Genomic DNA, 22,838 nt, shown 5'->3' on the forward strand with positions numbered 1-22,838 from the left:
ACAATGAAGCTAATTTTTAAAATCATTCATTGAATAAAAAAAAGACTCACTTGAAGAAACTGCTTTTAAACTGGTTTTTCATCCCAATAAACATATTTTAAGATTCCAATTTAGGGCACTTCTGGAAAGACACCAAATGAGTTGCAGTATATGAATACCCTTCCACTGAATTGTTTTTATTTAAATCTTCAGAACCATCTGAAGAAGAATTTTATGTATCAACAATGGAAACTTAAGAAAAAAGCAGGTTCCAGCATTGGAAGGAATTAAGGGTGTGCTTCTCTAACAATTTTCTCTCTATCATCCTCCTGTGGTCATCTGTGTTGTGTGGGCCCTGACATCCCTTGGGTATTTCCTGTGCTAGCAGAGGGAACATTGTTCCGGGTCAGAACTGCTTTTCTGCACTTCACTGAACATGTAGACCTCCTTTCTAATGCCATCTTGAGCCTTGTGCACTGGAGACTTGAACTATATTATCACCACGAAGATTGTCTCCTTTTGTCTTCCTTGTTTTCTTCTTTGCTCTCTAGTTGTCGGTGCCAGAAGCTAACTGTGAGCTTACAGGAAAAGGAAATTTGGTGGAAGCACACTGAAAAAAGACAGGTGCTTTTGCTTTTGAGCTTTTTTGCTTCTTTGGGTCTCCTTGGAGTTTTTGGAATTGGAGCAATTAAACATTCCCCAATTCATGAAGTGTACCAAAAATTCTGATTGTGTCCATAGGAGAGTTTATTCTTATCTCACACTTCCTGAGGTTTTATGAATAGAATTGGAAATAATAATATAATACATTAACATCCTTCATTTGCATTGCAATGCTGTTATTAGTTTTAATATGATGGGATATTTAGAGCTAGACCTATTTAAATAAAATTAACTAATTGCATAAAAATTTGAGAATGTGTGTGTGTGTGTGGTTGCTCAATTAACATTAGTCTTTTCTTTACCATAGACAGTTGCAAACTGTGATGTAATTTGTTTTATGGTCCTGGAAACTCTTTGTTTAAGATATTGCAAGTGGCCGGCGCTGCAGCTCACTAGGCTAATCCTCCGCCTTGCGGCGCCGGCACACTGGGTTCTAGTCCCGGTCGGGGCGCTGGATTCTGTTCCGGTTGCCCCTCTTCCAGGCCAGCTCTCTGCTGTGGCCAGGGAGTGCAGTGAAGGATGGCCCAAGTACTTGGGCCCTGCACCCCATGGGAGACCAGGAGAAGTACCTGGCTCCTGCCATTGGATCAGCGCGGTGCACCGGCCACAGCGCGCTGCCGCGGCGGCCATTGGAGGGTGAACCAAAGGCAAAGGAAGACCTTTCTCTCTTTCTCTCTCTCTCTCACTGTCCACTCTGCCTGTCAAAAAAAAAAAAAAAGATATTGCAAGTGTTGCATTATTTGATCAGTAATGTGTATGATCGTATTTACTAATTTTCATAGATGGATTTTAACAATTTATCTGAAAAGACGTATTTGAGAAGTAGAGAGAGGAAGAGAGTGCTCTCTCATTTGCTTGTTCACTCCCCAAATGCCTGCCATGGCTGAGACTGGGCCTGGACTGAAGCCAGGAGCCAGGAATTATCTGAGCCTCCCACATGGATGCAAGGAAGCCAGTAACTTGAGCTCTCACCATTGCTTCCCAGTCTGTGCCTTGGCTAGAGACTGGGGCCAGGAGCTGGAGTCAGAAATCAGTCGCAGATGCTCTGATGCAGGGTATAGAATGTGGGCGTCTTAACCCCTAGACTAAATGCCCGCTCCTCATAGACCGAATTATTAATTGCAATTTGAGTTGAAAACGTTTAGCGATATAAAAATATATTTATTATTAAGAGTACGATAGGGCCGGCACCGTGGCTCACTTGGTGGTCCTTTGCCTGCGGCACCGGCATCCCATGTGGGCACTGGGTTCTGGTCCCGGTTGCTTCTCTTCCCATCTGGCTCTCTGCTGTAGTCTTGGGGGGAGGGTGTGTGTGTGTGTGTGTGGAGGATGGCCCAAATGCTTGGGCCCCTGCACCTGCGTGGGAGGTCGGGGCGGGAGCAGGGCACCTGGCTCCTGGCTTCAGACCCAGTGCAGCACCGGCTGTGATGGCCATTTGGGGAGTGAACCAGTGGAGGGAGGACCTTTCTCTCTGTCTCTCTTACACTGTCAAATAAAATTTTTTTTTTTAAAAAAGAGTACAATAAGGAAAAGTATCTTATTGTACATTTGAAACTCTTTAGTCCCTATCCCATTTCTCCTGAAACAACAGTTTTTAAGATTTATTTTGTTTGAAAGGCAGAGTTACACAGAAAGAGAGAGGGAGAAAGAGGGATAGAGAGAGAGAGAAAGAGAGAGAGAGAGAGATATTCCATTTGTTGATCCATTCCCCAAATGGCTGCAATGGCCAGGGCTGGGTCAGTCTGAAGCCAGGAGTCAGGAGCTTCCTCTGGGTCTTCCACATGGGTGCAGGGGCCCAAGCACTTGGGCCAGCTTCCACTGCTTTCCCAGGCACATTAGCGGGGAGCTGGATTGGAACAGGAGTAGCTGGGACTCGAACCAGTGCCCGAATGGGATGCTGGAATTGCAGGCAGAGGCTTAATCCATTATGCCACAACACCAGACCCGAACAACTGTTTTTAAAAGAAGCTTTTCATAATATTCCTCCTTAGAATGGGAGAGTATTTTTTTTATTAAACAAGAATATACAAAAATAAGAGATCATGAGTCAATGCAAAAATATAGTAACAAAAGTTTGTGTTTTGCAGAAATGGAAATCAGGGATAGAGAAGAAAAACTTGATAAATTAGTCTAAACATACAAGGAAGTGAATAGAATTAAAAGGATAAGAGGAATTTAGAGAGGAAATTATGGGCCGGTGCCACGGCTCACTTGGCTAATCCTCCGCCTGCAGCGCCAGCACCATGGGTTCTAGTCCCGGTTGGGGCGCCAGATTCTGTCTCGGTTGCTCCTCTTCCAGTCCAGCTCTCTGCTGTGGCCCTGGGAAGGCAGTGGAGGATGGCCCAGGTCCTTAGGCCCTGCACCCGCATGAGAGACCAGGAGGAGGCACCTGGCTCTTGGCTTTGGATCGGCGAAGCGCTGGCCGCAGCGGCCATTGGAGGGTGAACCAACGGCATAAAGGAAGACCTTTCTCTTTTGTCTCTCTCTCTCACTGTCTAACTCTCTGCCTATCAAAAAAAAAAAAAAAAAAAAAAAAGAGAGAGAGAGAGAGAGAGGAAATTATGGAGTCAAACTTAGAATGTAAGCTTCTTAAGTGCAAAAAAACCATATTATCATAATCTTCCCCTAACAGAGGGCTTAAGACATACTGTATACTATTAGTTTAAAATGTATTATTGAATTGATGAATAAAATGATGGGTGTTCCCCTAAGATAGAGCAGATGAATTAGAAGTAAAACCCAAAGTTATAATAGAAGAAAACTTTCCATATGTAAAAACTGCTGTGCTATTTTAAGTTTTCTTTTGAGTAAAATTAAGGAATAGATATAAAGGTCAGACAAAGGCTAGTAAATTTTTTAATTTCTAAGAAATTGAAGTTTTCTAGAAAATTCCTTAAAGTATGTATGGAAAAAAATCATATATAGTTTTGTATGTTATTATATTTTTTGCTACACCAAAATAACTTTTTAAACTTCACAGATACATTTCCACATAATTTTAAAAGAAATAAGCTTGATTCTGCAAGCTATATGCCTATTACAGGTTTATGTGTTAAAAACAACAGAATAGCATTTCTTTTAGTCTTCCAGATTTCAACCAACCAAAGTCTTTTCTGCAAAAATTGTAGAGAGATATGTCCAGATCACTGAGAGATGGAACAGTATAAGAATTGAAGAATAAGAAATTTCAGCAAAAAAAAAAAAAAAAAAAGATTAGTGCTAAGCATTGAAGGTAAAGACAAAGGAATAAATGGATAACACATAATGAAATCAAAGAAAAGTAAGAATTGATGCTGATGAGTGGACTTTTTTCAAATTAAGTGAGTAATTTTTCAATAGGATAATACTGAAAGTGGTTTTTAAATTTTAAATTAAGTCATCACAGCATGGAAAGAGGAGATGAAGGAAACAGAACTGTAGAAGTTGTTGCTTTATTTTTAAATCATTAGGTCAGAATGCATTTAAAGATTGTTATGGACAATTTAATATAGGCACTAGTTGAATTGGAAACAAACTATTTTCTAAATAATTATCAAAGATAAAAATCAACACACAGTCCATGCAAAAGAAGAAAGGAAAGGATGCAATAAGGAGCTATAGAAAAGAAGAAAGTATAAAATAAGTCCAATCAAGCTTAAAAATTATGACAAGCATAAATGGCTTAAATATCCCTATTCAAATGGAAAAATCCTCAGACTAAATTAAAATGAAAGTCTAATGATTTGGTGGTGCTTAAGAGTCATACTTAATGAAAAATGACACAGAAATTTCTTTATAGTGGCATGGATTTTCCAGGTCAATGTGTTTGTATCTAAATCAGATACAGCAATATAAATAACAAAAGAAAACACAGTTTTCTTAAAAAGATAGTAAATAAAGAAAGAGACTTCTATAATCTTTGATAGTGTAATACTACTGAAGAATAATGGTACTGATAGATTATGCACTACCTAACCTTAAACAAAAAAATAATCTTTACTTTCCTTTTGAAAAATATAACTTACCACAGCAAAATAATATGTATTCAAGCAGTAATAAAGGTTACAGAGTCAGGAATTATAATAATGAAATACTTAGTAGATTAAACAATAAACAGAGGTAAATTAATGATTTAATAGGTTATTTTAAAAAGCATTAGATACAATTTAATACCTGTTCCAGATAAAATGGTAAACAATAGGGAAATATTTCCACAACATAATAATAATTTTTTTAATCTTATACTAGTATCTGCAACCATAAATTCAAACACAAACTTTTAAAAGATATTTATTTTACAAGGCAACAAAATATATTTAACTCTATGATCTATTTTAGCCCAAAATATGTGACCTAACCTAAACAAGATTTTTTGAGAGCTATAACAGTCTTAAATTAATTGGAAGACTGATTTCAAGATTTTTTTTTTTTAATGCTATGGTTTGGATGTCTCCCAAAGGTCCATGCATAAGGGCTTGTTTCCCAGCGTGGCATTACTGGGGATGATGCTGCCCTTAGGAGGTGCAGTGGGAGGTCCTTGGGTCCCGGGGGCGTGCTCTCAGAATCAGGTTGACCTCTGAGTTGAGTTTCTGTTTGATGATGTAAGCTCTTGCACACACCATGCTCCTGCCATGAGGTACCACCATCCACAGTCTACATCGGATGACAAACAAATGAGGTGCCTAATCTTGTACTTTGGACTTCCAGAAGTGCGAGGCAGAGAAACCTTCCCTCTTCATAAAGTCAGCTGCAGGGCAGGTGCTTGGTGCAGGGGTTCAAGTCACTGCTTGGGATACCTGCATCCCATATTGCTGTGCCTGTTAGAGACCCAACTGCTCTGCTTCTGATCCAGCTTCCTGCTGGTGTGTGCCCCCGGGCCCGCAGTGAATGAGAGCTGAAGTACGTGGATCCCTGCCACTCACGGAGGAGACCTGGACTGACCATTGGGCTCTTGAGTGTTGGCCTGGCCCAGCCTTGTCTGTTGTGGGCTTTGGGGGTGAACCAGCAGATAGATCTATTTCCACTTGTCTCTTTCTCTCTACCTTTCCATGGAAACAAAAGTTAGCTGCCTGAGGTATTTTGTTGCAGTGAGGAGAAGCTAATGTAAAAGATACATTCTCATATAGTTAATTCTTCCAAAAAAATAGATTTGATGGAAATCTAATATCAATTTCCCTTTTTTTAGATTTTCAGGTAATGGTGAAGGAAACTTGATTCCGAAATAAATCTGGAAGAGAAAGTAGGCAAGAATAGCAAAACTCAGTTTTGAGAAAGAAGAGTAATGAGGAGAGACTAGTCTTATCAAATATTAAAATATATTATAAAGTTATAATAATTAAAACCATGTGATAGTGGCACCAAAATAGATAGATTAATGGGGCAAAATATGTGACCAAAATAAATTATATATTAGAATGAAATATTTGATAATGGCAGAGCACAAATCAATGGAGAAGGAAAACATTTTATAATATGTGAGCTGTTTAACAGTTTGGAAAAAAATTAATTTTTACACTCATCATACACATATAATAAATTACCAAAATTCAAATCAGGGAAAGTCTAAAGAGACTTTGTTTTATAGACTTAGAATATTGTAATAAATTGCAAAGTGAACAATAAAATAGATTCAATTATAGTAACACAACAGTGTAACTAGCAAACAGTAGCCTAGGTGCAATTATTTGAACATAATAACACAAAGCATTAATATGATTATTTCATAGGAGCAATACAAGTGGTAAAAATAGAAACACATTTAACTAATACATGAGATAAGCCCAGAATCACTTTTCACAAAAGACAAACTATAATACATTTGCATATGTAAAAACAACCAGCCTTAATACTCAAATAAATATACTCTTAAACAAAAATGCTATATTTAGGTTTAATTATTTTAAAATTAATGTCAAGGACGTATACTCCCAGCTGGATTTAGATCTGTTCACTCTCCAAGGACGAGCAGAAAAGCTGGATAAAACCTAGCCAACGTTTCCTCAAAGCCATTTTGGAAGCAGCTTGAGAGGCCAAGAACCCAGAGAGCAGGGAGTAGGAGATCTCACTTTCCAAGTTGCCTGTCAGAAGCTAAAATAAAACATCACTTGACAAAAATATGATCTTCCAGACACTCAAATTATCTCTGCGATTTTTCATATATGGTGTCTGACATTCAGTAGAAGTACCAGTCCTAATAGGAGGTAAGATAAAACTACCAAAAACAGACCTATAGGAGATCCAGGTACAGGAGTAACAGACATTAAAATATCTGTGATTATCACAAAAATTACATGAGAAGATAGAAAATTTCAGTAAATTGCTGACAATTTTGCAAAGAATCAAATCAAAGTTACAGAACTGAGAGACCGACAGAAATTAAAAGCAGTTCTTGGCTACAAGAGCAGATTAGAAATAGTTGAAGAACATATTGATGAGCTGGAAAACAAAGCAATAGAAAATTTAATGTTAAAACTCAAGTCAGAAAGGGTGCATTGGAAAATTATTTTTTTAAAGATTTATTTATTTATTTTTGAAAGTCAGAGTTACACAAAGAAGGAAAGGCAGAGAGAGAGAGAGAGAGAGAGAGAGAGAGAGAGTCTTACATGAGCTGGTTCACTCCCTAAATGGCCACAACGGCCGGAGCTGGGCTGATCCAAAGCCAGGAGCCAGGAACTTCTTCCAGATTTCCCACGTGGGTACAGGGGACCAAGGAACTGGGCCATCTTCTACTGCTTTCCAAGGCCATAGCAGAGATCTGGATCAGAAGTGGAACAGCTGGAACTCAAACCGGCACCCATATGGGATGCTGGCACTGTAGGCGGCGGCTTTACCCACTACGCCACGGTGCCGGCCCCAAAAAAGTATTTCGTCTTCCTTAACTAGTGGTATATACATCTATGTTATACTTTTTGGAAATACTTGTTGACACCTTGAATCAATTATTTGAATGAAAGATATGTGTATCTTTTGATGTAGTGATCTTACCTCTAGGAATGGATCACAAAGAACTGTTTTCAGTGCACATTGCCTCATGAATGAGCTGGACACTAGAGACTCATGTAAGGTATTAAAACCTCTCTGCAGGGGCTGGTGCTGTGGCTTAGTAGGCTAAGCCTCTGCCTGAGTGCTGGCATCCCAAATGGGCACCGGTTCATGTCCCGACTGCTCCTCTTCTGACCCTGCTCTCTGCTATGGCCTAGGAAAGCAGTGGAAGATGGCCCAAGTCCTTGGGCTCTGCACCCACATGGGAGACCTGGAGGGAGCTGCTGGCTCCAGGCTTCAGATTGGCCCAGCTCTGGCCTTTGTGGCTATTTGGAGAGTGAGCCCCATGGATCTCTCAATCTCTCTCTGTCTCTCCCTCTCTCTCTCTCAGTAACCCTGCCTCTCAAATAAATAAATAAAACTATTTTAAAAATCCTTTCTGTAGGCAAAGCTTCAAGTATCTATTTCAATGAATGCAGTTATTCCTCACAATGGGGGTTGACTGGCAGATCAAGTAACTCCCTAAAGGTTTGGTAGCTGTTGAGTATGGGAGCAATGATATGAACCAGGCTGTCTGCTCCATATTCACTTTTTAAAATCTTTTTTAATTAATAAAAATCTTATGTAAAGAACTACTTTTTAAGGTTCATTTACTTATTTTTATTTATTTAAAAGACAGAACAAAGGGAGAGAGATCAATCTATCCTCTGGTTCTCTCCCCAAGTGCTTGTAATGACCAGGGCTGGACCAGTGTGATGGAATGAGGTGAAAAGGTCAGATCAAGATGGCCACTGAGGTGAAAAGTTCATGGGAAGATGGCCGCTGAGATGAAAAGATCATGCCAAGATGGCCACTGACAACAGAGACTGCCTGGCAACAGGCCATGATTGGATGGCTTCAGAAACCACATGACAACAGAGGAAACCACATGACAACAGAGCCTGACTGATGGCAGGCTGTGATTGGATGGTTTCAGAAACTGCCTGGCAACAAGAGCCTGACTGGCAACAGGCTGTGATTGGATGGCTTTGGAAACTGTTTGGCAACAGGCTGTGATTGGTTGGGGCATAGACCGTCCCTTGACCAGATTGGCTGGTCTTGGCTAAATAAGCTGTTGTACTAACTGAAATAAACGAGTCTGTGGGCTGCTTGCCTCAAGCCCAGTTTCACCAGAGTCCCGGGGTCTGTGTGGTGACACCGCGCCACTTGCCCCCACCACGCTCCTCCTCTCAGAAACGAATCCATTGCAACATTGTTGAGAAATCAACTGCAACAGACCAGGCCAAATTGGAATCCAGGATTTCCATCCATCCAGGTCTCCCACGTGTGTGGCAGGAACCAAATATTGGAGCCATATCAGGCTGCACATTAACAGGAACCTGGATTGGAAGCAGAAGTGGGACTCAACCCTTGCACTCTGAGAGGGGGCGTGGGTGTCCCAAGCGGCAGCTTACCCCACTGTACCATAATGCCCTTTCTTTAGCATTCACTTATAACTTACTCTAGGCTTTTGGAAGCAAACTAAGTATCTAACAACTCAAGATGTTTCCAAATCAGTAAAACGTGTAATACTTTGCAGATATTAAAAGTGAACATTCTAGACACTTTTTACAACATGGGAAATATTTCTGGTATAATGTGAAGAAAAAGTATAAACATCACAGGACTACAACAATTGAAAAAATATGCATAAATATTACTGAAATCAAATATCCCAAAAAGGATAACAGTAATTATGAAAAGTTAGTAGCTTTACAGTTTCTTTTCTCATTTTCTCATTATTTTAGTAATGTGTGTTTCTTACATTGAAATGAACATATCACTATCTGTAGATTAAGAAGCAGTAGAGTATAATTGTGTAAGGACATGGGCTCAGAAGGCAGCCTGCTTGGGTCACCACTTACTAGCTGTGTGACCTTGGGCAAGCCATTGACATTTTGGTTCTAAATTTCTCAGTGTATCCAATAAAGTGAGGATAATTATAGAACTAATAAGGTGATTGGAAGAAGTAAATATGCATTAAAGGGTTGGTCCTGGGGCTTAGCATGTTAAGCCACTGGTTGCAACTGCCAGCATCCCATATCAGAGTGCCAGCGCCAGTTCCAGCTGCTCTGCTTCTGATCCAGTTCTCTGCTATCTGCTAATGTGCCTGGGAAAGCAGCAGAAGATGGCCCAAGTGCTTGGGCCCCTACCACCAATGTGGGAGACCCTGAGGGAGTTCCAGGCTCCTAGCTTCAGCCTGGTCGAGCCCTGGTTGTTGTGGCCACTTGAGGAGTGAATCAGTGGATGGACACTCTCTCTCTCTCTTTCTCTTTTTTAATTTTTGACAGGCAGAGTGGACAGTGAGAGAGAGAGAGACAGAGAGAAAGGTCTTCCTTTTGCTGTTGGTTCACCCTCCAATGGCCGCTGCGGCCGGTGCACTGCGCTGATCTGAAGCCAGGAGCCAGGTACTTCTCCTGGTCTCCCATGCGGGTGCAGGGCCCAAGCATTTGGGCCGTCTTCCACTGCCCTCCCGGGCCACAGCAGAGAGCTGGCCTGGAAGAGGGGTAACCGGGACAGAATCCGGTGCCCCGACCGGGACTAGAACCCGGTGTGCTGGCGCCGCAAGGCAGAGGATTAGCCTAGTGAGCCATGGCGCCGGCCTCTCTCTCTCTCTCTCTCTCTCTCTCTCTCTCTCTTTCTCTTGCTCTCTATTATTCTGCCTTTGAAATCATTTATAAAAAGAAAAAAATTCATTAAAATTTTACTTAAAGTCTGCAACTTAAAAAAAAATGTAAGCTTAAGTTATTTTGTTGTTTCAAGCTATTTAGCAAGCAAACTTGATTGTTGCAGAGTCTCTCAGCAACCAGGCAAAATGACAGGTCCTCTCAGCTTGTCCTCAGATAGGCACATGGAGGGGGAATAAGATGTGTTTCTATACAGGTATCTTAATTTGTCCTTACTATGAATTCTCCAATACAAAGAGTTTTAGGAACCTGCCTGCCATTGGTCAAGGGATCATTTCTGAACTTTTTCTAGGAAGCAGTGGCAAAAATAAAATATCTGATATATTTGTTATTTTTAGGAAGATCAGTTCCCTGATATGTCATATCTCTGAGCACACATATAGGCCTCTAGATGCATGAATTGGTTTAAATGTTCATTCATTTATTTAACTCATGAGAGAGAGAGAGAGAGAGAGAGATACTCTCCTATCTGTGGGTTTATTCCCTAAATGTCTGCCAATAGCCATGGCTAGGCCAAGCCAAAGCCAAGAACCTGGAACTCAACTCAGATCTCTCACATGGGTGGCAGCAAACCATCTACTTGAGCTACTTGGGAAACCTGAACTAAGTTCTTGCCTCCTGAATTTGGCCCCACCTGGGCCCAGGACATTGTGGGCCATTGGGGGGAGAACCATTGTATGGGAAGTCTGTTTCTCTCTCTCTCTTGCTCTCACTCCCTCTGCCTCTCAAATGAATAAATAAAACCTTTAAGTGCCAAGATTGATAGTTAACTGTCTTAATAGCTAGTGAAATAAGATCTTGTAATAAACCCTAGAAATTATACTGACAGGTGTTAGCCAGGGACGATATGATAATAGCCATAAGAGGAAGAGATGCACATTGGGAGATCATACGTTTATGAGAACAATAATGCTGGATGCATTATCTTGTTTTCAGGATACTGCTGATCTCTGCTGTCGGGAGTGGTTACCTGCAGAACCCATGTGTGCATAACCTCCACCATTTCACCAATGTCATCTGCCTCGATCAAGTCCACCTGTCACTCACTGACAAAATTCTTTGATTGAACTCACTAATAGTTATCAGCTCTATAATACAGTAAGTGTTTAACACATTGCTTTATGTCTGACTTTTCCATTTTTGCTGAAGTTATTATTCCTTTCAGGCTTACTCATGGCAGGCATTTCTGGTTTATTCCCCTACCCCCACCCCTGCCCGCAGCCCAGTACAGAATTTTTACTCCAAGTCTTCCACAGTCATCTCTTACAGGCATTTTCACACACAGTTCAACCTGTTCAGACAGATTTACCATGTAAATCACAGGCCATAATTCTACAATCAGTGATAAACTGGTCACTTGGGAAACCAGAAAAGAATACGGTAATATTGAAATCCCTTTCCCTCTGGAAAATAATGGATTGGATTCACTCAGCAAATGCTGAATGAATGACCCATAAGAACAAAGTGCAAAGCAGTGTTGTCAAAAGGTGATCTTAAGATTATTGTTATTGTACACGAGTTAATTTTTTATGTGGATACTTGACACTCTCTTATTGTCATGGTACAATTAGGGGTGGTTTTATGTGTTTGTGTTGCTACATGAGGTTAAACAGGATTTAACCTCTATAAAATGCCTTCAATGTTTGAATTTCTGAACAGTTGTGGCATTGGTACCTCCACTTGAAGATGTATTAGTAATATTCATCTGTTGGTTATGAGAGCAAAATGTCGTAACATCAAACACTCGACACCTGGCAAGCACTTAATGCACCCCTATTTACAGAGAAAGAGATTAACACACAGGTCTGCTTTTATCTCCAAATATATCCTTCATTGATTACATTGATTATCTTTTTGTGTGTGTGTGTGTGACAGGCAGAGTGGACAGTGAGAGAGAGAGAGAGAGATAGAGAGAAAGGTGTTCCTTGTCCGTTGGTTCACCCCTCAATGGCTGCTGTGGCTGGCACGCTACAGCTGGTGTACCACGCTGATCCGAAGCCAGGATCAGGTGCTTCTCCTGGTCTCCCATGGGGTGCAGGACCCAAGCACTTGGGCCATCCTCCACGGCACTCCTGGGCCACAGCAGAGAGCTGGCCTGGAAGAGGGGCAACTGGGACAGAATCCAGCGCCCCGACCAGGACTAGAACCCGGTGTGCTGGCGCCACAGGCGGAGGATTAGCCTATTGAGCAGCGGCGCTGGCCCATTGATTATCTTATGAACAAAACTATTGACTCAGAAAAGAGGTGAAATTGTTATTTTTTCAACCTTTATCCTTTATTCTTTCATTCATTTCTCTGGACTTTATAAACTCTACTATAGACCAAGAAAGGGGTACCAAGAAAGAAAACAAAGGAAATTCAAATTTTGATAATCTTCTCAAGGAAATTAGTCTTTGGGGGTGCTATTTAAAAAAGACAGTAGAGAAACAATACTATCTTAGTTACAAGCAGGAAAAATTATCATTATTATTAATAATAATAAAGATTTATTTATTTACTTAATACAGTAAAAGAGAGGGAGAGAGGGAGAAAGAGAGAGAGAGAGAGAGAGAGAGAGAGAGAGAGAGATATCTTCCATCTGCTGGTTCACTCAACTGGCCTCAATGGCTAGGACTGAGCCATGCTGAAGTCAGAAGCCAGGAACTTCATCCAGGTCTCCCATCAGGTGTCAGGGGCCCAAGCACTTAGGCCATCTTCCACTGCTTTCCCAGGGCATTAGCAGGGAGCTGGATTGGAAGCGGAGCAGCCAGGACCTGAACCAACTTCCATATGGGATGTCAGCATTGCAGGCAGTGGTTTTACCCCCTATGCCATGACAGCCCCAGGAAAAAACTATCTTAACTAGGGTTACCAGGGACTGTTTTATGGAGGAGGTGCCACTTGACTGGGATTTAAAAACAGGGTACAGTTTGGGCAGCAAGGAGAGAGGGAGCACCATGAGCCAAGATTGAAGCAGAGTGGTTGGGAGGAAACCATTGCCTGGGACTAGAATGCTGGGCTGGTTCTTTCCTTGGTTGATCTGCGTCTCCTTCCTAGCCTTCAGTTCCCTCCCTTGTGAGAGGTGATGGAGACCATCAAGTGAGAGCTCGCCTGTGGAAGCTCTTTGTTTTTGTTTTTTAAAGATTTATTTATTTTACTTGAAAGTCAGAGTTACACAGAGAAAGGAGAGGCAGAGAGAGAGAGAGAGAGAGGTCTTCCATCTGATGGTTCACTCCCCAGTTGGCTGCAATGGCCAGAACTGTGCCAATCCGAAGCCAGGAACCAGGAGCTTCTTCCGGGTCCCCCACATGGCTTCAGGGGCCCAAGGACTTGGACCATCTTCTACTGCTTTCCCAGGCCATAGCAGAAGAGGAGCAGCTGGGACTAGAACCGGCACCCATATGGGATGCCGGCGCTTCAGGCCAGGGCTTTAACCCACTGCACCACAGTGCCGGCCCCTGGAAGCTCTTTGAAAATCATGAAGTACCCCATAAGTGAAATGGGTATTTTGTTTTCTTTCTCATCTGGTACCATAAACTTCATGATGGCACTTGAGAAAGCTGGTCCTTTTGGTCTTTAAAAATGTTTGGTGGAATAATGAAGCATTGATTGAATGAGTGAATCTACAAGTGAGTGAATAAGTAGATGAAACACAAGAAAGGCGTGGAGTAGGAAAGGATACAGAAGGAACAGAGAGCAGCATGTACTGGAATCACATGTTAGGAATGGGAATGTAGCCAGTTGGAATGGACCCATTAGCCCAGTAGTTCTCTCACTGTGTTCCATGGACCAATAGTAGTAGAATACTCTGGGAACCTGTTGGAAATGCAAAGTCCTGGGTCCTGTCCAGACCTGCTGAATCTGAAACTCAAGGTAGAGCCCAGCTATCTATGTTTTTAACAATCTCCCCAGGTTGTTCTGATGCACGGTACAGTTTTGAGAACCATGACTCTGAACTAAGATGTGGAGTTTGGAAATGCTCCTTTTGTAAATTCAATGCCAATGAAAGTTTTTCAAAAGTATAATAGACATACTCAGAGCTGTATTTCTAGGGTAATGAGGGAGGAGGTTGTACCTAAAATAAGTTATGACTTCAGTGTAGAAAGGACAGTTGGAAATAGTGGAAAACACTATGTTAGTCAAGCCTCAGAGTTGAAAATTTTGTTTTTCCTAATTCCAAATAAGATGAACATAATCACCTAAGAGGCAAAGCAGAGCAGGTGCTGCTTCCAGACCCTGGAGAAACCCAGCTGGTTTGCAGAGACCAGGCAAGATGAGATCATTCACGTGTAAAAGTGAGAGCAGACTATCATGAGTAAGTAGACCTTAGTCCTGTCTGCTGCGTGGGAACATTAGATGGAATCTTCCAGACTGAATTAAGTAGGCAGCTCTTCCCGAGACAGGCCAACTGCACTGGCTGCAAACATGCAGTGTTTTTAAAGCAGGGAGCACATTGTGTGGAAGAGAAATGAAGATCCTTAAGGGAAACATTTATTTTTAGAAAAATAGAGTCCAGACATAAAGTCCCAATGGTTAGTTGGGGATGTGGAGGCTAGATGGGAATTGTTCAGATTGCCACGATGACCAATTCAGACTATTCGATGACCAGTTGCCCTCGTTTTCCCCTGGCTGAGGGGTATTCCACAACATAGAATTATCAGGACCATCCCTGTCAAACCTGGAGTATTGGTAAGAGTCACCTGGATTCAAGACCTGGGGAAAGTGCACGGCAAAAGCAGAAACATCACAGCTCTCAATTTGTTCTCAATATGTTGTTCGTGAAGCATAGGCTTCACCTGGGACCTTGTTACAAATGCAGATCTTCAAGTTCACCCTATTACCACTGCGTCAGAGACTGCACATTAACAAGAGCCCTGAGTGATTTGCGTGCACATTAGAACTTGAGCTTGAGTGCCTTAGAAGACCCTGGATGGCTTCCCCCAGTAAGACAGTGTACCCAGATGGAGAGCACAGAGAATTTCTTCTTGGCTGTCATGTGGCTAATTTTCAGGTGGATGAGATTCTCACATGAAATCAGATCAACCTTACCTGGGAAGGAGCAGAAACATCCATGGAATTACACAGCAGGGAGACCATGGTAGGAGGGGAGCCCAGGCAGAAAGGGAGAAGGGTGGATGACACAATGTAGCCAAGAAGGGGCCTCCTGGAGTATTAATAGTAGTAATTATTTGACAATAAATAGTAGGGGCTGTCGCTGTGGCATAGCGGGTAAAGCCACCGCCTGCAGTGCCAGCATCCCATATGGATGCTGGTTTGAGTCCCGGCTGCTCCACTTCCAATCCAGCTCTCTGCAATGGCCTGGGAAAGCAGTGGAGGATGGCCCCAGTCCTTGGGCCCCAGCACCCTCATGGAAGACCTAGAGAAGACTCCTAGATCCTGGCTTTGGACTGGTGCTGTTCTGGCAATTTCGACCATCTTGGGTGTGAACCAGTGGATGGAAGACCTCTCTCTCTCTCTCTCTCTGCGTTCTATAACTCTGCCTTTCAAATGGATAAATATTTTTTAAAACAAGAAAATATATAGTAGTAGTTACAGGGAATGTGAAGAAAGCTAGCAATCTATCAATCATATGCAGAGAATAAAGCTAGAAAAATAATTCTTCCATCACTTTTATTGTGACTACATCTAAGCTGATGTAGGCTGAGAGATGGGTTATGCTTGGAAAGGTAGAGGCACAAGCAGTATGGGTAAACTTGTAGAGACAATTAAAAATGATCACCTACTGAATTCAACTTTAGCATCTTGTCCTGACATAGTTGTATATCATTTAGATTTGCAAAAGAAAGCTTTGTTTTCGTTTTCTTTTTTCTCTACCTGGTCTGATCTTTGTGGGCTGCAGTTCTGCCTTCTAACAGGATTGATTGATATTTAACTAACAAAGTTTCATTCTCCTCCAGCTTGAACACAATTCTTTCACTTTGAACATTCAAACCACTGGTTCTTAAATTCAAACATGCATCAGAGTCACTTGGGGGCTAGTTAAACCACTGTTTCTGGGCCCCCCTCCAGGGTTTCTGATTCAGTACATCTTGGGTGGAACCCTAGAATTTGCATCTCTGTTAGGTTTCTGGGTAGAGCTGATATTGGTAGCCCACAGACCATGTTTTGAAAAGCTCTAATTCAAACTATTCAGAGTTTGAGTCCAATCCAAAAGCGATGGATTAAAAATCCTTTAGATGAACGTTTCTCAAACTGGTTGATCTTTATCCAATAAACTGTGACCAGCCTCAGTTCTGTTGCACATGACCAATGTTCAGCTCATGCATATAAAACTCACCTTGCCAGTTCAGCACCCCTGAACTGGTGTATCCTGTTCAACATGATGAGTCCACTGATCACATCCTGGAAAACCATGGCAATGTCAGTTTGTAATAGAAGTTTCAAAATCTGAACTCTCACCTCTTACTACCTTATCTTCAGTCAGCCACAGGTTCTGGACCGCTGCTGGTCTTTGGACCACATTTTGAATAACGTTGTTATAGGTGACCTGATCTTTTGAGGAATGCCCAGCTTTTCTCTACATCCTTCTTCCTTCTTATTCCCAATATAGCGACTGAGTTGATAATGGGGTGTCTTATTGTACTCTTGTGACACCCTTGGATCTTGAAATATCCTCTGGATAATCAGTGGTCTCTAGAGGGGTTGAATTCATATTCTATCTGGAATTGTGACCACTGAATTGTGGCTAGGTCTCATCTGATTATTTGGGGTGTTGTGTGCTGGCCATCATCACCACTGCCACAGTCCTGAACATTTCCCCTGGTGTCAAAGAGACTTGATGGTGTCTGTTTCCATAGACCTCTGCTTGGTCTCTACTATTCTTACTGGGAAACTGAAAAACCCTGGGGAGCCCTGTTTCCTACATAAAAGCTATGACAAGACGGGGTGCTTTCTAAGTCTAATATATGAACCCACCTTCTATTGCCTCTTCTATACAATTGCTGCTGCGCTGCATGGTATATGGTGCTGAGCCAAAGCCTCAGAATATTCTAGAAACATTGGAGTGCTGGAAGCAGCTTTTACCTTAACCAGTTGTTCAGTATTTAGGAACTTTGTGAGCCAGTGGTTAAACACAGCCATCATTAAAAATGAAATATGGCCGGCGCCGTGGCTCACTAGGCTAATCCTCCGCCTTGTGCGGCGCCGGCACACCGGGTTCTAGTCCCATTTGGGGCGCCGGATTCTGTCCTGGTTGCCCCTCTTCCAGGCCAGCTCTCTGCTGTGGCCCGGGAAGGCAGTGGAGGATGGCCCAGGTCCTTGGGCCCCGCACCCCATGGGAAACCAGGATAAGTACCTGGCTCCTGCCATCGGATCAGCGCAGTGCGCCAGCCGCGGCGGCCATTGGAGGGTGAACCAACGGCAAAAGGAAGACCTTTCTCTCTGTCTCTCTCTCATGTCCACTCTGCCTGTCAAAAAATTTTTTAAAAATGAAATATTACTAACATATAAAAAATTACATTAAAAATAATGATAATATTCAATAATTTTCATTTCCAATTTATTGTTGTACATTTTGCTACCATCTATGCCTGTTGGGTGTGTATGGTAGAAATACTATGTGATGATACACCACCACAGAGCTCTTCCCAGCTGTGTTCTGTGACATCATTTTGTAGCTTAAAATCGACCACAATGGGAACATTTACTCTATGGAAGTCGGCAAACATTATGAAGCAGGCTCCACCCCTCCCCCAGCCCCAATACATCCCTCATTGCCAGTCACTGAGTATTTCACAGCACACCCCTGCCGGAGCCCCTCCTGGGACAGGGAGCCCCTACCCTGATAACCTTTGGTCCCCCGTACCTACCTTATGTGACAAAGCTGTCTTTTCCCTGGAGTTAGCCCCAGAAAAGTGTGTGTGTGGCAATTGTGCGAACCAGAACCCTAGGAAAATCTTACCCTCTTCCTTGCCCTACTTTTGTCTCCCTTCTCTTCCCACCACCTCCTGGACCACAAAAAGCAAGCTGGCTTTTTGTTTCCTTCACATCTTTTCCTTTCACGTTGAGGATAAATATTCTCTAGTTTTCTTCCTCAAAATCTATAAGCATGATCTAATCATCAGAAAACATGGAATAAACTCAAACTGACGAACAATATAAAATATCTAAGCCGTTCTCTTGAAAACTGTCAAGGTCATGAAAAACTGACCACAGCTTGGAAGACCAATGCACTAAGTTCCACATGGTGTCATAGAATGACTAAAAAGATAACAGTAGTAGAAAAACTGGAGAAATCTGCATAAAGTCTAGCATGTCACTAATGACAATTTCTTTCTTTCTTCTTTTTTTTTTTTTTTTTTTTTTTTTTTTTGACAGGCAGAGTGGACAGTGAGAAAGAAAGAGAGACAGAGAGAAAGGTCTTCCTTGTCCGTTGGTTCAACCCCCAATGGCCATTGCAGCCGTGCGCTGATCCGAAGCCAGGAGCCAGGTGCTTCCTCCTGGTCTCCCATGTGGGTGCAGGGCCCAAGCACTTGGGCCATCCTCCACTGCACTCCAGGCCACAGCAGAGAGCTGGACTGGAAGAGGAGCAACTGGGACAGAATCTGGTGCCCCGACCAGGACTAGAACCCGGGGTGCCGGCGCCGCAGGCGGAGGATTAGCCTATTGAGCCACGGTGCCGGCCAATGACAATTTCTTAATTTGATCATTGTATAATGGTTAATCAGAGAGAAACATTAGGTGAAACTCAGTAAAGGCACTCTCTGTACTATCTTTGCAACTTTCCTGTAAATATAAAATCATTTGAAAATGAAATGAATGAAGAAAAATTCCATGCCTTTGTAACAGATGGAATGGGTATCTCCTTTATCCCAAGAGACACCAGCATTCATCCATTGGTTTTGTGATAAAAAGGCAAAGGATATGATGGCAGAAGCATTTCTTCTCTTAATCAACCGTGGCTTTCACATCTTTTATGCTTTTATAGAATAAAAATTCTATTCATGATGTCATAGACTGAACAGTAACTCTCTTTCTCCTTGTCTCTACAGCCTTGCTCTAACAATCCTATCCCTGCCACCCTGAAGGTGGATGTCTCTAGACAACAAAGGAAACCACATACACAGAAAGTCAATTAATGTAAATTGTACCTACTTTTATTTCATGCCTATCTGACAACAGGGCCAGTGTTCATAGAGCTACATCTCTTTCTAAATGGAATACTAGCCAGGGAGGAAATACCTGAGCAGGAAGAGTAAAATTGCTCAAATGCTTCCTAAACTTTGATATGCATTCTCATCTCCTGGAGATATTGTTTAAAAGAAGGTCAGTAGGGCTGGGATGGCACCCACAATTCTGATTTTCTTTTTTTTTAAAGATTTATTTATTTCTTTGAGAGGCAGAGGCAGAGGCAGAGAGAGAGAGAGAGAGAGAGTGTGTCTTTCATCTTGGCCACAATGGCTGGAGCTGGGCTGATCCAAAGCCAGGAGCCAGGAGCTTCTTTCAGGTCTCCCACATGGGTGCAGGGGCCCAAGGACTTGGGCCATTTTCTACTGCTTTCCCAGGCCATAGCAGACAGCTGGATTGGAAGTGGAGCAGCTGGGACTCGAACTGATGCCTATATGGAATGCTGGCACTGCAGATGGAAGCTTTACCCACTATGCCACAGCATTATTGCACACCCTGAGATGGAGTGAAAGATGGACTACCCAGGCATTTTCTGCATATAAGTGAAGCTGTTTTTGAAATTTAAGTTCCCAGTAACAGCCATTGTATCTATTCATATCCTTTTGCTAGATTCGAAATTTTTTATCGAGGAACTGAAGCTCTCCACAAAAGTAGTGCCAAATCTACCTGAATCTGTTCCCTCCTGCAGACATTTCTGATGACTGTAGTTCCTAGAAAATAATATAAATACTATATCATTTTCCATGCCTACTCTTAATCTAAAACAATAATAATAAAAAAAAAACAAGCAAGCAAGCAAACAAACAAAAAACCCTCCCAAAACCTTACACAGGAAAAGAGGTAATTTCTTTCCATCAGAAAGGTAAACTGTGCCAGTAAAAAATTATACATTTTGGAATTTGAGGATAACAATGAGAAAAATAAAGCAGTGTGTGTGTTTCTGTGTGTGTGTGTGTGTGTGTTATACTCCTTATTAATAGGAACTTCCAAAGGGTGACACACATTAGTAGAGCTTACTCTCTTGGCCTTTAAATTGTCAGGCATTTATCTAGAAATTGAACCTTGCTCAGTGGTCTTGTAGGCACTCTGACAATCTTATGTGATTTATAAGTGCTGTGATGTACTAGACTGGAATAGACCTGGCTTTGCTAATCACTTATCAGTTCTTCTAGCCACTGTTTCTTTGTTTAAGAAACAACATTGCTTGTCTTACCAAATATCTGTTGTCCAATCTGCGGAAAATATAAATAATATTACAAAGAGCAAAATGCGATTACGTGTGCGGGTCCTGCCTCGTGGTGGGCACTGTCGTGTTTAGTAATGGCTTTTCCTGTGCTCTGCTGCTGCCAGCACACTGCTTCTGTCATCTTTAACTTTCTTAATGTCTCTTCGGGGCTCAGGGAAGAGTTTCTGTATCCCTAGACACCGACTCCATCTCTCTGTAAGAATGCACTAGTAAAGACTGTTGGGGTTTCCTCTCCTTTTGAGAATACATTATTAGTTGAAAGAACTGTTCTTTTTTTTTTTTTTAAAGATTTATTTATTTTTCTGAAAGTCAGAGTTACACACACAGAGAGAGAGAGAGAGAGAGAGAGAGAGAGAGAGAGAGAGAGAAAGAGGTCTTCCATCCGTTGGTTCACTCCCCAGATGGCCTGCAATGGCTGGAGCTGCGCCAATATGAAGCCAGGAGCCAGGAGCTTCTTGTGGGTATCCCACGTGGGTGCAGGGACCCAAGGACTTGGGACATCTTCTACTGCTTTCCTAGGCCATAGCAGAGAGCTGGATTGGAAGTGGAGCAGCCAGAACTAAAACCGGTGCCCATATGGGATGCCGGCGCTTCAGGCCATAGCGCAGGCCCCAGGAACTGTTCACTTTAAGGCATTCTTGTAGAGATCCATTTGCTGGACAATTAAAAAAAATATGTAGGTTGATTTTATCCTCTGCCTTTCAGACCTTTTGAAAGAGAAAATGGGATATTTTTTTAAAGTGCAGCCTGATGAACTGTTTGAAAACTTGTTACAAGTAATCTTAGCATACCTTGCTCTTCTGATTTGGGGGAAAAAGGCCACTTGTGTTTATTTTTTCTTGACTTAAATATTAAAAAGTAAAAATTATTACATTAATGTCTTACATTAAATAAGTATGTTTTGTATGTATTAACAATGATGATCTATTTTTCTAGAATAAACAATTCATGAAACCAGATTTGAAATTCAAGCAGAGCTAGTATGTTGACATATTTATATTCTCTCTTATTGTGTCTATTAGTTTTTTTGTTGTTTTTTTGTTTGTTTGTTTGTTTTGTTTTTAAATAATAGGCTTGGGGCCAACACTTTGGTATAGTGAGTAAAGCCATGGCCCGAAGAGCCAGCATCCCATATGGGCTCCAGTTTGAGTCCCGACTGCTCCAGTTCCAGTCCAGTTTCCTGCTGATATACTTGGGAAAGCCGCAGGTGATGGCTAAGTCCCTGGACCCCTACACCCACATGGGAGACCTGGAAGGAGCTCCTGGCTCCTGGCTTCAGACCAGCTTAGCTCTGGCCATTGCAGCCATCTGGGGGAGTAAACCAGTGGATGGAAGTTCTCTCTCTGTATCTCCGTCTCTCTGTAATGGTGCCTCTCAAATAAATAAATAAATCTTTAAAAAATTCCACAAAAAAGGGCTTTACCCATTGTTTTGTTATTCTTTCATTTAAAATAAAAATATACTGTCCCAAATTCTTTGAATGGTGTATATGTAAATAAATACAAACAAATAAATAATGGTCACAATTTAATTGGAAAACTTTATTATTTCAACCATCCCTCAAATTTCTTGTTTGTGCACTTGGGAATGTTGGCTAAACTTGATTCCTTCTATAAAAAGAATTAGTAAATCTCAAATAAAAGTGCAAAAGATTATCTTTCTTTCAAATACATTAATAATGTCAAAGAAAGCAAAAAAAAGAAAACTTAGTTAAAATAGGTTTTCTTTTCTTAGCAAGAGATTTATAAGCAGAAGGCTGACTAATAAATTTTATCATTGCTCTTCTTAGCAGTAGCCAAGAAGACTGTGTTACTATAGATGACCTTGTAGTTGCTTTGCAAGTCATACTAAATAATGTGTGTTTGCATTTTTATATCACTTAGCAAAATATTTAAAACTTAAAAGTTGCAGGGAGAAAGAGAGCTCCCATAATAGAAAAAATAAAATGTAGCTTTGTTGTATCATCTTTTATAGACTCTTGAGAAAAATCCATGATTCCTTGAAAAGTATGAAATGATGTCATGTTTGGAAGTTACCTTAATTACCAATGATGGGGATGGTGAGTTGACACACCCTTTCTGCTGGGTTAGTGGACACCGGTCATCATCATTTTTGTTAGCAGGAAGGTGGATTCAGAG

At 41.6% G+C, this 22,838-nt stretch overlaps 1 long non-coding RNA gene across 1 annotated transcript; it reads left to right on the forward strand.

The window, feature by feature from the left end:
- Window positions 1-63: 63 nt before the first annotated feature.
- LOC127482846 (uncharacterized) lies at window positions 64-22,252 on the forward strand. The gene is made up of 3 exons (XR_011388397.1): window positions 64-272; window positions 11,265-11,426; window positions 21,773-22,252. It is a non-coding gene; the product is annotated as an uncharacterized lncRNA (long non-coding RNA).
- The last annotated feature ends 586 nt before the right edge of the window (window positions 22,253-22,838 follow it).

The sequence above is a fragment of the Oryctolagus cuniculus genome, chromosome 4, assembly GCF_964237555.1.
Source record: "Oryctolagus cuniculus chromosome 4, mOryCun1.1, whole genome shotgun sequence".
NCBI classification, from domain to species: Eukaryota; Metazoa; Chordata; class Mammalia; order Lagomorpha; family Leporidae; genus Oryctolagus; species Oryctolagus cuniculus.